The sequence below is a fragment of the Acinonyx jubatus genome, chromosome B2 (assembly GCF_027475565.1).
Source record: "Acinonyx jubatus isolate Ajub_Pintada_27869175 chromosome B2, VMU_Ajub_asm_v1.0, whole genome shotgun sequence".
Classification (NCBI taxonomy): domain Eukaryota; kingdom Metazoa; phylum Chordata; class Mammalia; order Carnivora; family Felidae; genus Acinonyx; species Acinonyx jubatus.
The window spans coordinates 54,660,809-54,673,635 of NC_069385.1; the positions used below are offsets into that span (position 1 = coordinate 54,660,809).

General features: G+C 38.8%; 1 protein-coding gene and 1 long non-coding RNA gene across 8 annotated transcripts in view; one reads left to right on the plus strand and one right to left on the minus strand.

The window, feature by feature from the left end:
* The window catches only part of PDSS2 (decaprenyl diphosphate synthase subunit 2), a 281,533-nt gene that overhangs the window by 94,187 nt on the left and 174,519 nt on the right, over positions 1 to 12,827 (plus strand). The window lies entirely within an intron of this gene.
* Positions 948 to 6,545, minus strand: LOC128315560 (uncharacterized). The gene is made up of 3 exons (XR_008298427.1): positions 6,478 to 6,545; positions 6,014 to 6,081; positions 948 to 1,543 (listed from the first exon to the last, which is right to left on the minus strand). It is a non-coding gene; the product is annotated as an uncharacterized LOC128315560 (long non-coding RNA).

The following is a 12,827-nucleotide window of genomic DNA, read 5'->3' on the forward strand; positions in this document are numbered from 1 at the left end:
TTCTCATTAGTTTTTTCTTATTTCTTGTGAAATTAAAGGCTGTCATTCTTAGCTTATGCCCCAAACTCTTCCGGAAGGAAAACTTTGGGGGAGAACTGGCATCCTTAAGAAGCAAAGCCTAATCATGACCACAGCATTTTTTTTTTTTTTTTTTTTTTTTTTTTGTAGTTCATGGTACCTTAGAGCTATAGTGCTATCCTTTACCTTTTAAAAATGAATTATTTTAGGGCAGCTGGTTGGCTCAATCAGTTCAGCGTCCGACTTCGGTTCAGGTCATGAACTCGCGGTCTCTGAGTTTGAGCCCCACATCGTCGGGCTCTGTGCTGACAGCTCACAGCCGGAAGCCTGCTTTGGATTCTATGTCTCCCTCCCTTTTTGCCCCTCCCCTACTTGTGCATGTGCGCATGCACGCTCTCTCTCTCTCTCTCTCTCTCAAAAATAAATAAACAATAACCAAATTACGGAAAGAGCCTAAATGTCCATCAACTGATGAATGGATAAAGAAATTGTGGTTTATATACACAATGGAATACTACTTGGCAATGAGAAAGAATGAAATCTGGCCTTTTGTAGCAACGTGGATGGAACTGGAGTGTTATGCTAAGTGAAATAAGTCATACAGAGAAAGACAGATACCATATGTTTTCACTCTTATGTGGATCCTGAGAAACTTAACAGAAGACCATGGGGAAGGGGAAGGATAAAAAAAAAAAAAAAGGTTAGAGAGGGAGGGAGCCAAAGCATAAGAGACTCTTAAAACTGAGAACAAACTGAGGATTGATGGGGGGTGGGAGGGAGAGGGGGGTGGGTGATGGGTATTGAGGAGGGCACCTTCTGGGATGAGCACTGGGTGTTGTATGGAAACCAATTTGACAATAAATTTCATATTAAAAATAAATAAATATTAAAAAATGTTTTTTAATGAATTATTTTAGTATGAATTAGGACAAAATACAGCTATTAGGATGGGAACAAAAAATCTCTAAACATAAATTTCCTGTCTTATTTTAATATATTCCTAGAAATAAAACTGGAATGTATATAAATTATCCAATTAACTCTTTTCATGGAGAAATTCACATTCCGCCCGATTTCAAGGAAAGCATTCAAGGTGTTCAGCAAAAATGGTGAAAAATGTCATCTGTTCCTTCCCTAAAAGTTGTAATTTTATGGACTGTTTCAGAGGATCGACTGTCCCAGGCCACCAAAAGGGCACAGGGCCATAAGCCATAAGCTGGGCCTATGCAGATCTTCATTTCGGTATAAGATTCCTTGGGTATGGTGTAGACCCTGGCTACTCCTTCAGTCTGTGAGGGTTTTTGTTGTTGTTTTTTAGTTGTGGTTTCTAACCTGGACAGCACTCTCACTGCAGTGCAAACTTTGCTCAGCCTCTGTGTGAATGGGTGCTATTCAAGGCTTCCCGTGGCCTTGTGTTTAATGGACCGCAAATCCTCTGGCTCTGTGCTGCCTGTGAGTCTTGTTGAACTTGAGTATAAGGAGAAGGCTGCACCCAGCTGCTCATCCAGCTCTCAATACACCAGACCTATAATCAAGAGAAGTTTCAAGAAGGTACTTAGGAGAAATTAACTTTAAAATTTTTTCCATACTTCTTACCTATAAGGTACTTTCTAAGCCCTCGTTCTAAGCCACCATTCATCTTTGCTCTCTGTATTTTAATGCTGCTGTGATCATCATTTCTCTAGTTTGAGTGAACATGGGCTTTGGAGGCAGACCACTGAATTGAGCCCCAGGTCTCTCACTTCTTGGTTATATAATCTTGGGCAGATTACCTTATTAATTCATTCAAGTAAGTATTTATTGAATGTCTGTGTGTGCCAGGCACTATTCTAAGCACTAGAGACACAACTGTAGACAAGTAAATATGTTGTAACACGCTTACATTCTACTCAAGGGAGACAATAACTAAAATAAATGAATACAACTATGTAGTTTATCAGTGGTAATCATTGATCCAGAGAAAATAAACTATGAGCCTCAGTATCCTCATCAATAAAAAGAGGAAAACTGCCACCTCACAGGATGGTTGTCAGGTTAGATGAGCTAACACCTCTGAAGGCTTGGGGCTGTACCAGGGTGGATGAGACCATCAGTCTATCCTCTACCCCCCTCTCTCCCCGGGAAGCTTGCTGGCAGTCTGGTAAATGAGAGATTTCTTCCCAGAGCCTTGTGACCTGGTAGAGTACAGCAAGTGTTACTGTTACTTGAGGATTAAATTGGCTAGAATAATCTGTGTAATTTATTCCAAGCTTCCCTCTCTTCGTTCAGTAGGTGCCATCCTATTAATTAATACCATGTGAATGAAGCTATAAAAAATCGGCACACATAGTTTGGGAGATGCCACTATCATAATAACCTTTCCCCTTTACTACCTCTGTTGGTGGCTGTTTTATTTATTTGTTTGCTTATTATTATTTTTTAAAGTAATCTCTAACCCCAACCTGGGGTTCAAACTCACGACCCTAAGATAAGTCGCACACTCCACCAACTGAGCCAGACTGGTGTTCTGGGTGCCTATTTTATTTTATTTTTTTTTTAATTTCTTTTTTAATGTTTATTTTTGAGAGAGAGAGACAGAGCGTGAGTGGGGGAGGGGTAGAAAGAGAGGGAGACACAGAATCTGAAGCAGGCTTCAGGCCCTGAGCTGTCAGCACAGAGGCTGATGCAGGGCTCAAACCCACACACCGTTAGATCACTACCTGAGCTGAAGTCAGATGCTTGACCACCTGACCCACCCAGGCAACCACCCCAGGTGGCTTTTTGAAATATTTATAAGGTCTTAATGTTATTGGATGGCAATATTTGTGATTATGAGAGCTAACAATTTTGAACAACACAGGCAGTCAATCATGAGATCTTTTCTCTGGTGGAGATTATGTGAAAGATGAATACAAGCAGTCTGTGTCCCACCACCTGTCACTTCTAATTCCCATATTTTGGATTCCTGTGCCTTGATTTCAGTGTTGATTTTGGAAAAATAAAAGAGATGTCCCTAAAAATTTTGCACTTGATTTCTGAGCCACCATGTTGCAACAATATGGTTTTAGATCTTGGTTGTTTTTCTATTCAATTTTTAAAAACTCATTTCTCTTGCCAAAATCCAGGATGTACTTTGCTGCATCCCAGCCCCCACCCCAATTTTCCCTAAAGGTATTATCTGTTTCTCTATAAAGTGTTTCATCATTTTTTCCCCCAACTTGCCTATTTTTACTGGCTTCAACCATCTGCTATTGTATCTTTACTTTTGGCTTCACTTCTTAATGTTATGTAAAAGCCAACTGAATGACCTTTTACCTTTTTCTCTTTTCCAACTTATTTTAATACATATATTCTAAATTTTGCACACTTGAACCACCTTCATTAGCTAATAGGACTGATGCACCAAGTACTAAACAAATTGAGTATTACATTAAGATGTTCTTTTTACTAAAGAGATTCTTTTCTGATAAAAAATGTGCTTACGTGCTAACCGAGTAAAACCATAGAAAATTATGGAAGATTAATCAGGACTGCAAGTTGAGAAAAGCACTGAGCATTAAGGGAACACTCATTCATGTTTGGTTGATTTATTCCCTGCGCAGACGGATGGTGGTAGTAGGAGGTGTAATTCACAGTGCTAGCTCTTAGCCAGTGTCACTGCTTGAGTGGTAGTGTGAGTCTCCTGTGTCTGTGTAGTGTAATGATGCCTGTATTCCAGCACTTGATTTTTCTACTCCTTTGCTTCCACAATAAATCGCTGTTTAAAAATGTGAACAAAAGGGGTCTGTATGTAAAAATTATTGTATGAGATCATTTTAACAGAGCTTTCAGTGTGATCAAAATATTGTTTTTTAAAATGTCCCTATTTTTCTACATTGGTATTTTAAAATAAATCTCCAATTATCATCTGAGTGGGAAAGTCTTTGTGCGTTGTTGTTGTTTTTCTGGTGGTATGTTTAATTCCAAGGTGGCCAGCCTATATCTTATTGCAAACTTGATCAATTATGGCATTATTTTATACTTCTCTTTTATTTCAGTCACGTATCATTAAACTACTGGTGTTCAGTAATCATTTCTGAAAAGCTCCTGGCTTGATTTCTACCCTTGCTCAACAATCCCTGTGCCCTACCCCCATTCTACTTTCTCTTCTCTCTTGCTTCCTTTTTTTCCAGCGCCTGACTTCTGCCACATGCCCATCAAACCTAATTGCAGCTTTGGGAGGACTTTGGTAAGCCAGTTCCTTGGCCCTGATGTCCCTCAGGGATTTAATTCGGGTGGGATGTGCATGTGGCCCTCGAGCCATGTCAGTGACTGCTACAGCTCCCAGATTCTAAGGGCTGGTCACCTCAGGCCCTAAAGTTGTTTCAAGTCTAGGGCAGTTTAGTCTCAGGATAGATATGGCAGGAATAATACAATTTGGGTCATTTTGTCAATGGAAATTAACCTCCAGTTCTTCTGCTAATTTTACATAAAAATCTGTGACATGTGGACTATTTTTAGTCTCCCTCAAATTATAATGCTTTAAAACAATTTTCATGAGTATTAATTTTTTTCTTTTACAACTGAGTAATATTACTGTCAATGAATTGCTAATTTTATATATATATATATATATATATATTTTTTTTTTTTTTAACAGCACTTCTTTGATACCATTTAAACATTGGCCTTGTGTCTAAATCTTAGAGAAATTAAAGGTGAAATAGGAGAACCCACAAGGCACCCAACATTGGACTCTGGGATTCATTAAACGTGGGTTAAATTTTTTTCTTGAAATGAGAAACACAACTATAATGTAGTAAGTCATCTGCCTTCCTAAAATTCTGTTATTCTTAAAATATAGTACTTTTTTCTCCAGACTTAAAAAGAGATCTGTGCTCTTATGCATTTTAGGAAATAGATCACCCTTAACCTAAAAATCCGTTGATTAACGCTTGTTACCATTTAGGGGTATTTGCTTCATATCTTGTTTCTTTTCATTTTTTAAACAAACTATTATAACATACAGAAAAATACAAGGCTACTCTGTATATTGAACACCTATATAATGATACCCAGATTTAAAAGATTAATTTTGCCATATTTTTTTCCAGTTTTTGTCCTTGGCCTTGTTTATATGCATATGTATGTGCATATATTGAAACATAGTTGAGATATTATATATACAGTTTTATATTCTGTCTTCATTTAACATTTTAAGTATTTTTCCATGTCATTAAAAAAATTGTAATGCTTTCTTATAACACTAAATTTGCTCTTGTATATGGACGGATTTTTTTGTTTTTAAACAGTGATATTTCTATTTCTACTTAATTTTACATTTTATTTCCAGTTCTTTTGACTTTATATGTCACATACTTTACATGACTTAAAACGCTATTTTTCAAAACACTGCAGGTTGCAACTCATTAATGGGTCACAAAATCAGTTTAGCAGGTTGTAATCAGCATTAAAAAAAAATGGAAAGATCAGAGTATTTCTGTGATTCTTTGGCAAAAACTGCACACATTGTAGTTGATCCTTTTGTTTCAGTCATCTGTATATAAATAAACTTAAAAAATTTTTAACTAGGGATTGCAGTCACAGTCCTAAAGACTTATTAGGAATCTTTTCAATCAACCTACTTCATGTATGTTAGATTTGACATTTATCTTTGATGCTTACATTTTTTGGATTGACTTACTGGAATTGGATATATTAAGAGTGGGATAATAAAATAGTAAAACTCTATACCTCTAGGAGTTAGCATTGGAGGGAGTTATTCTCGTGGAGGTCTGAGCAGTACTGATCTTTCCCTTATCTTGAGGTGCTTTGAGCTGACCCAAGGGTGCTGGTCCCTTCTTTGTAGGTAGTAAATTGTTTCCTTAATATTTGACTGTAAATGTACCAAAAGATTGTGATTTGGATCATGGCATAAGTGAGAATTCTGAACTCGTGAGCATACATCTCAAAAGTTTTCTCTTGTGCCCCAATTCTGCCGTCCTACCTCAGCTCTCCATCTGGAACTAATCCCTACCTTCTGTTCAAAGTGAGGACAGCCTTCTCTCATGGGCACTGATGCAGCAGTGAATTCAGTCACTTCTCCTAAATGAGGAAACAAAACACATAAACACTCCAATATATTGATTTCTCTCTATTTAAAACTTAAGGGGTAAGTCCTTCAATGTGGTATAATTCTCCAATACAGTAACTTTTCAGTGTAGCATTAAAATCTCAGCGTGTTTTTTAGAATATGTGGGGCTTTTCTCCTGTGTGGCTATCACTCTTAAAGAATATACTCTGATTTAGGAAGAGGGACTCAATACGTGGAGCTGAATGCCTGAATGTAGCAAATGGAGAGCAGGGGAGATGAGGAAAGTCGGGAATAGTAATGGGGCTGTTTGGGTGGGATGTGTGAGATGGAGAATCTGCTGTTCTACTTCTTGAAGCTATTTATTCTCTCATCTTGTATTTTTTGGAGTCCTATTCTATGTCAGTTACTCTGCTAGGTGCAGGGCATCCAGAGATGATGAGTCTGAGTCCCTTCAGGGTTCGCACAGGTTTGTGAGGTAGTAGCTGTGAGCAAATAATTAAATAGCTAGGTCGTAAAGCATTAGTGAGCCTAGGCTCTGAGCTCCAAATTACATCTAGATCTTGGCGCTTCCATGACTAATTGACTAGTGTGACCAGTAATTATTTCACTTTTCTCAGCCTTTTTTTTCTAATTTTCCTCATCTGTGAAGAGGTGTTACCAGTCACCTTGCATGGATTTTGTGAGAATTAGAGCATATGCACAGAAAACAGCGCGGGCCTGGCATTATAGCATGTTGTAGTTGTTGTTGTTTGTCTGTGTCATCTCTATCACTTTTATCAGTGTTTTTAGTGCAAAACTAGAGGTTTGTAGTAAGTACCATGAAGGCCAACGGAAGGGGCAACTACTGGCCCTCGTTCCTATACACTGCTCTGTTATAGTTCTTTGCCTCCACTGTGCATACATGTTCATACTTCTTTCTGGGTATCTGTAGAGACTCATTTGTTTGTGGAAACACTTTGTTCCTTCATGTTGGTTACTCATCCTTCCTCAGTACCCTAAAGTAAAGGAATTCTCCGAGGTTCCTTTTCTCTTCTCTTTCCTACTTTTCTCTTTTTTCTCTCCTCAAAAACTCATCCATCACTTCCTACTGGTTCAGCCATCACCTCTTTGAAGATGCTTCCCAAATCTCTGGCCACAGCATTTCCAGCTGCCTGCTGGGCATCTCCATCTGGAAGCCTTTCTTGCATTCAAAGTTAACATGTCCAAAACTGAGCTCATTAATTCCCCATTAACTCTCCTTCTTCTTCCAATCCCCGTGAATGTTAGCATCATCATCTCCAGGAAACAGGTTTGAACCTCACATTCAGCCCTTACCTTTCCTTTGCTGCATGCGGAGGGGGGAGACCCTCATGCAGTCGGCTGGCCAGACTAGCCTGTTCCACCTCCATGCTGCTGCCATTGCTCAGCTCTTCTCTTCCATCCCTGCTGCCACTGCCCTGATTTAGGCCCTCATTATCTCCCACCTGGACTATTGGAAGAAGCTACTCCTAACTAATCTTCTGTCTCCCTTTCACTGCACCCACCTTGCTACTGCCAGAGTAACAATATTAGGCCCAGAGTAACAGTTTTAGTCTTTAGCTCTGATCACATTACTCCCTTGCTGACAAACCATCCCTGCCTTCAGATGGCCTGCAGAATGAAGTCGCAACTCTAAACCTGACTTTCAAGGCCCTTCATTCTTTAGGCTGTCTTTTTTCTGGGCTTGCTCACCTTCACATAGTGCCCAGATGGGTAGCCCCACAGCTCCTAAACCTGCTCCTCATTCTTCCACTTTCTTGTCACACATAACCTGTTTCTCCTAAAATACCCCTCTTTCCATTCCATTAATCCTATCCCATTCCTACCTCCATTTTCTCTTCAGGGAAATCTGAGCACCTCTTGGCCTCAGTCTGAATGCTACCAGTCTGAATGTTAGAGGAGCACCTCTAACAAGAAGCAGTTTTCTTTCTTCCTCCATGTACTGATAGCTTTTTATTACTCTATTATCTTTGATATCTGTTCCTTGAATTATTCAATTTAACCGTATCTTGAACCTATTATTATAGCTCTTGTATTACACCACTTATTTATTTGTATACGTCTCATGTTTGGTACATGATGTGTTGAAGAAATGGAATTTAAGATATATGGAAAGGTGCCATAGCTGCAATTTGAGGACTTGAAATATTTACAGGATTGGGTTAAGGAAGAGAAATTAGCCAGTAATTATGGAAAGATTCAACGATGCGGTGAAAACCGCAGTTAGCCATAGAAATCATAATGTGAGAAGGAAACAGAGCTGGGGTGCACAAAGTTTCACCTGATATTCAGTCCTTATTTCCTTGAAATTGTGTACCTATTAGAATATTAGTGTATGTTTGCTTTTCATCTGTTATAGATCTAGGGCAGAATTTTGGAGGAGGCCAAGTTTCTCCCCACCTCCAAAATTCAAGTACAGACTTTTCTGGGTGTAAATTATATTTATTATAAACATATAATTTAAAAATAAAATATTTTAAATATAATTTAAAAGTACTGCTATACCTATATTTAATTAGCTAATTTTCTGGGACTACATAGTATCCAACATCTACTGAAATTGAATTGAAATATTACTTGAGATTTGGTACTTCTCTCGTTTGTCAACCATGCTACCCCCACATTTCTTTTTCTTTTTTAAATGTTTTTTAAATGTTTATTTTTGAGAGAGAGACAGAGACAGAGCATGAGCGGGGAAGGGGCAGAGAGAAACAGATATGGAATCCCAAGCAAGCTCCAGTCTCTGAGCTGTCAGCACAGAGCCTGACGCAGGGCTCAAACTCATGAGCTGTGAGATTATGACCTGAGCCAGTCAGACGTTTAACAGACCGAGCTACCCAGGCACCCTGCTACCGCCATATTTCTCATTGACTACTGCAAAAGCCTCCTAACTGATTTCCTCATACCACTTTGTTTCCTTCTTTCCCCTCCAACCAAGTCGTTTCTCCACTGATGACAGGATTTTCTGGGGTTGTTTGTTTGTTTGATTTTAAATATCATGTCACCAGGTGCTTAATAAAATACTGCCATGGCTTCACATTGCTCTTTAGGTAAAGAGCAAAAGTCTTACCATGGCCTGTTTGACCTGTGTGGTCTCTCCTGTCTCTCCAGCCTCATTTCGTACGGTGCTCTCAGCCTCACATATACCTGTTTTTGTGCAGCAGATATACTCCTCTGTTCTGTTCTCTTCCCACCATCCCCTCTTACATCCCTTGCTCTTCCTTTGGGTATCAACTCAGTCATCGTGTCCTCAGGGAAGCCTCTGACTTTGCTTGCTAAGTCAGTTCCCCTATTATAAGCCCTCACAGTACCATCTTTTTCGTTTGTGGCATTTGTTACTGTTGTAATTTTATGTTTATTCACGATTCTTTCATTATTTCCAGTCTCTTCCACTCACTTGCAAGTTCCACAAGCTCTGTGACCGGTTTAGCTTGTCATTGCACCTCTGCCTCGCACAGCGCCTGATGTATGGAAAGGGTTCAGTCTGTATTAGTTGAACGAACGAATGATGAAGTTTTTGTTTACATTGGCTAAAAGGAACACAGTTCGGTAGAACTTTAGTGATAAAGATTATGAGGTACTAAATACTGCTTTCGTTCATGACATTATAATTTTGATGACAATAAAGGATTCTTCCAACTTTTACACCTATTATACATATTGTAGAGTATTGGATAATCAAATAAGTGAGGTGAGACCATAAAGAACCCAGAGTAAGGAAAAACTTCAGATGTCACATAGGCCAGGCTCCTCTCTAAGGTATACATCAGAGGCTGTGCAGCTTCCTGAACGTCTCTGTTAACGAGGGACTCAGCATCACCAGCGGCTACTTCGTGTTTTCTTCATGTCGAGTCAAAATTGTCCTGCCATATTTTCTATCCGGTAATGTCGGTTTCTACAGTAATTCTGTCTCCTCTACAGACAGAAGGAGCCCTTTCCGATAGTAGACAGCTCTCGTGAATTCCTCTAGCTTTCGTTCTCCTTGCTCTTCCCCTCGCACACTGTGCTCCTGCCATGTTGGTTCTGGAAATAGCTGTGTCCTCCTGTCTTTCCTCCAAACCTTCACCCGTATTGTTTCTTCTTTGGAACACTTTTTTTTTCCTTCACTTCCCCTCCCAGCTTTACCTCCCCTGGCTACCTCCTTTTCATCTTTTAGGTCTCAGGTCTCTTTTGCTCCCAGTTATGTTAGTTGCCCCTTCTTTCTGCTCCCTCAGTCCTCGCTCATCCCCTAGAGTAGCTCATGCCACATTTTACTGGGATTATTAATCCAGACTGTATTATCCACAAGAAGGGAGACCACAGCTCACCAGTGCTCATCATCATGCCCTCCACTGTTGTTTAGTACTATGCCTAACATGCAGTAAGCATTCATTACATTTTTGCCCCAATAAACTTGAGAACGCCAACTTTACCGTTCTCCAAGCTAGCATCTGTAGCTTTTTCTTGAGGCATGCATGTGGTAGTGTAGGATTCACCATCTTCTAGACATGTTCTAGCTGTTTGGTGTCCATCCTGAAGAGAGGCACTAAGAGCTCATGCTGTTTCAGTCCTGGACCATGAGAACATACTATCTCTGTAAAGTTAGAATCCTAGGGATTTTTTATGCTCAGGAGCAAAATTTCTTATTCGCTGGTTGTGAGCTAATTTTGAGCTGTGGACATTATCAGTTTATCTTAGTACTGTTTTATTAAGAGTGTTAATGAAGTAAATTTAAAGAAGTGTTTGAAAGCAGTTTTTAAATTTACTTAAGCTGTTCATCTATTCTCTGGTTGTTAACCACTGACTTGCATGAAAATTAGTGGTCAGAAGGTGTGCTTTTCTGACTGTTCTCTTGATTTCTATTAGCCAGTCCACTATAGGTTATCTTCCTGACCTTTTCAGAATGTGTTCTAAAAGTGTCAAGTGTTTCGGGGATATATGATGTTTGCAGGGGTTGGGGGTGTGTGGGAAGAATTCCTTAACTTTTGTTATTTGGGGAGGTAGGAAAGGAAACTTCTAAGAGATTATGTATGTGGGTAGAATGGGCTAGGCTTTGAGAGATAGGAGGAGAAATGGACTAGAAGAAAGAAAAAATACGAGTTGAGAAAAAAATAGGTGGCAAAAAAGTAATAAGGACAGAGAATGTAATTTTCTGATTATGTGATCATCTACCATGTGCTTCCACAATGTTATATGCTTTACTCATGTTGCCTCTTCCATACAGTGACTATGGAAAGTAAGCATTGCTAACCTCGTTTTATAGAAGAGGTAATGGTCTCCAAGTCCTACAGCTAATGAATGGGAGAAGAGTTTTTGTTAAACTTGTTTCTAAAGCTGCACTCTTCTAATTTGACTTAGTAAGTAGCTTTTGTATATGAGCTGAAGATGATTGGAGAGTCATTATAGCATGATGGTTAAGAGTGTATGTAGATTGTAGAGCCAGTTGGCACGGATGGTCACGTCTTTGCTTCATCAAGGCTCTACCGCCTACCAGCTAAGAGCAAGTTGCTTGATCTCTTTGTGTGCCTCATTCTCCTTATTCATCCGCAAAATCAGGGTAATTGTGGTGCCTTCCTCTTGAAGTTGTCCTGAATTAATTTAGTTAATATGTAGTAAATTGTTAGAACAGTTCTTGGCATATGTGAAGCACTGTGTAAGTGTTGGCTGTTATTGTTTGTGTGTGTCTCCTGTGAAAGGTCCCGTCTCTGAACTTTGAAGATGTCAAAAGTGTTGCCACAGCTGTTTCATCAGCATGATTTAGTCAAACTTTTCTCAAAAGTAAGCCTTTCAGAGTTATTACCATGTCATCATATCTTCATCCCTAACCAGACTCAACCCGCAGAACATAAGCACAGGCTCACATACAGCATCACCCTCCTCTTTTCCCTTTCTAGAATTAAGAGCCAATTCAGACCTTCTCTTTAATATTATCATCTAAGAAGGGAAGAATTCACCTTTGGTAATACATTAATAAAGATCTAAGAGCATAAGTTAAAATTTGTAATTCAAAGCAAAAAGCTTAGAAAGTGCTCCCATTTTACATTTACTTGTTCCAAAATGGAGTGCTTCCCAGCCTCCCTGCATTTCGGGTCTACAGGATTTTAAGTAGAAAGCTACATGATAATGAAGAGCTTTGGATATTTCTGATGATTCTTTGTTGCTCTTGTGATATAACAATGGCTGTAAATTAACTTTTTTTCCCTAGGAAATTAGAACTTCTTTTTAAAAATTACTAATGCCTCAAACTTGCTGATGATCACTTACTGCATTGAAGAGAAATATAATTAGAGAAGGAGCTATATCTATTCCTTTTCAGAGAACCTGAAGTTCTGCCTTATTTTGAAACCAATGAGGGTACAAAGGGGACCTTTTTAAAAATTTGTTTGAAGGCAAAGGGGCAAAAATTTTCCTTAAGTAATGAACTAACTCATTGATTTTGGCTATATTAATTTAAATTAGTTCTTTGTTCAGAATTTACGAAGGAAGACTTAATAATTTAATGGAGTATTATATTACAAACTTTTAATGCTTTTTTTCACTACATTCAAGAACTATGTTCATAACATGTACATAATACCTGTTTGATTAGTGCTCGTGAGCTTTGTTCTAAATATTAATTTATTATAATATATTGTCCATCTTTTGCTCGTTCGTTCTTTCCCTTTCTTCCTCTTTCTTTCTTTCTTTCTTTCTTTCTTTCTTTCTGATGATGATGATGCCATTTAGTTCTTGTGTGACACCCATTTGCAATACTTGGAGA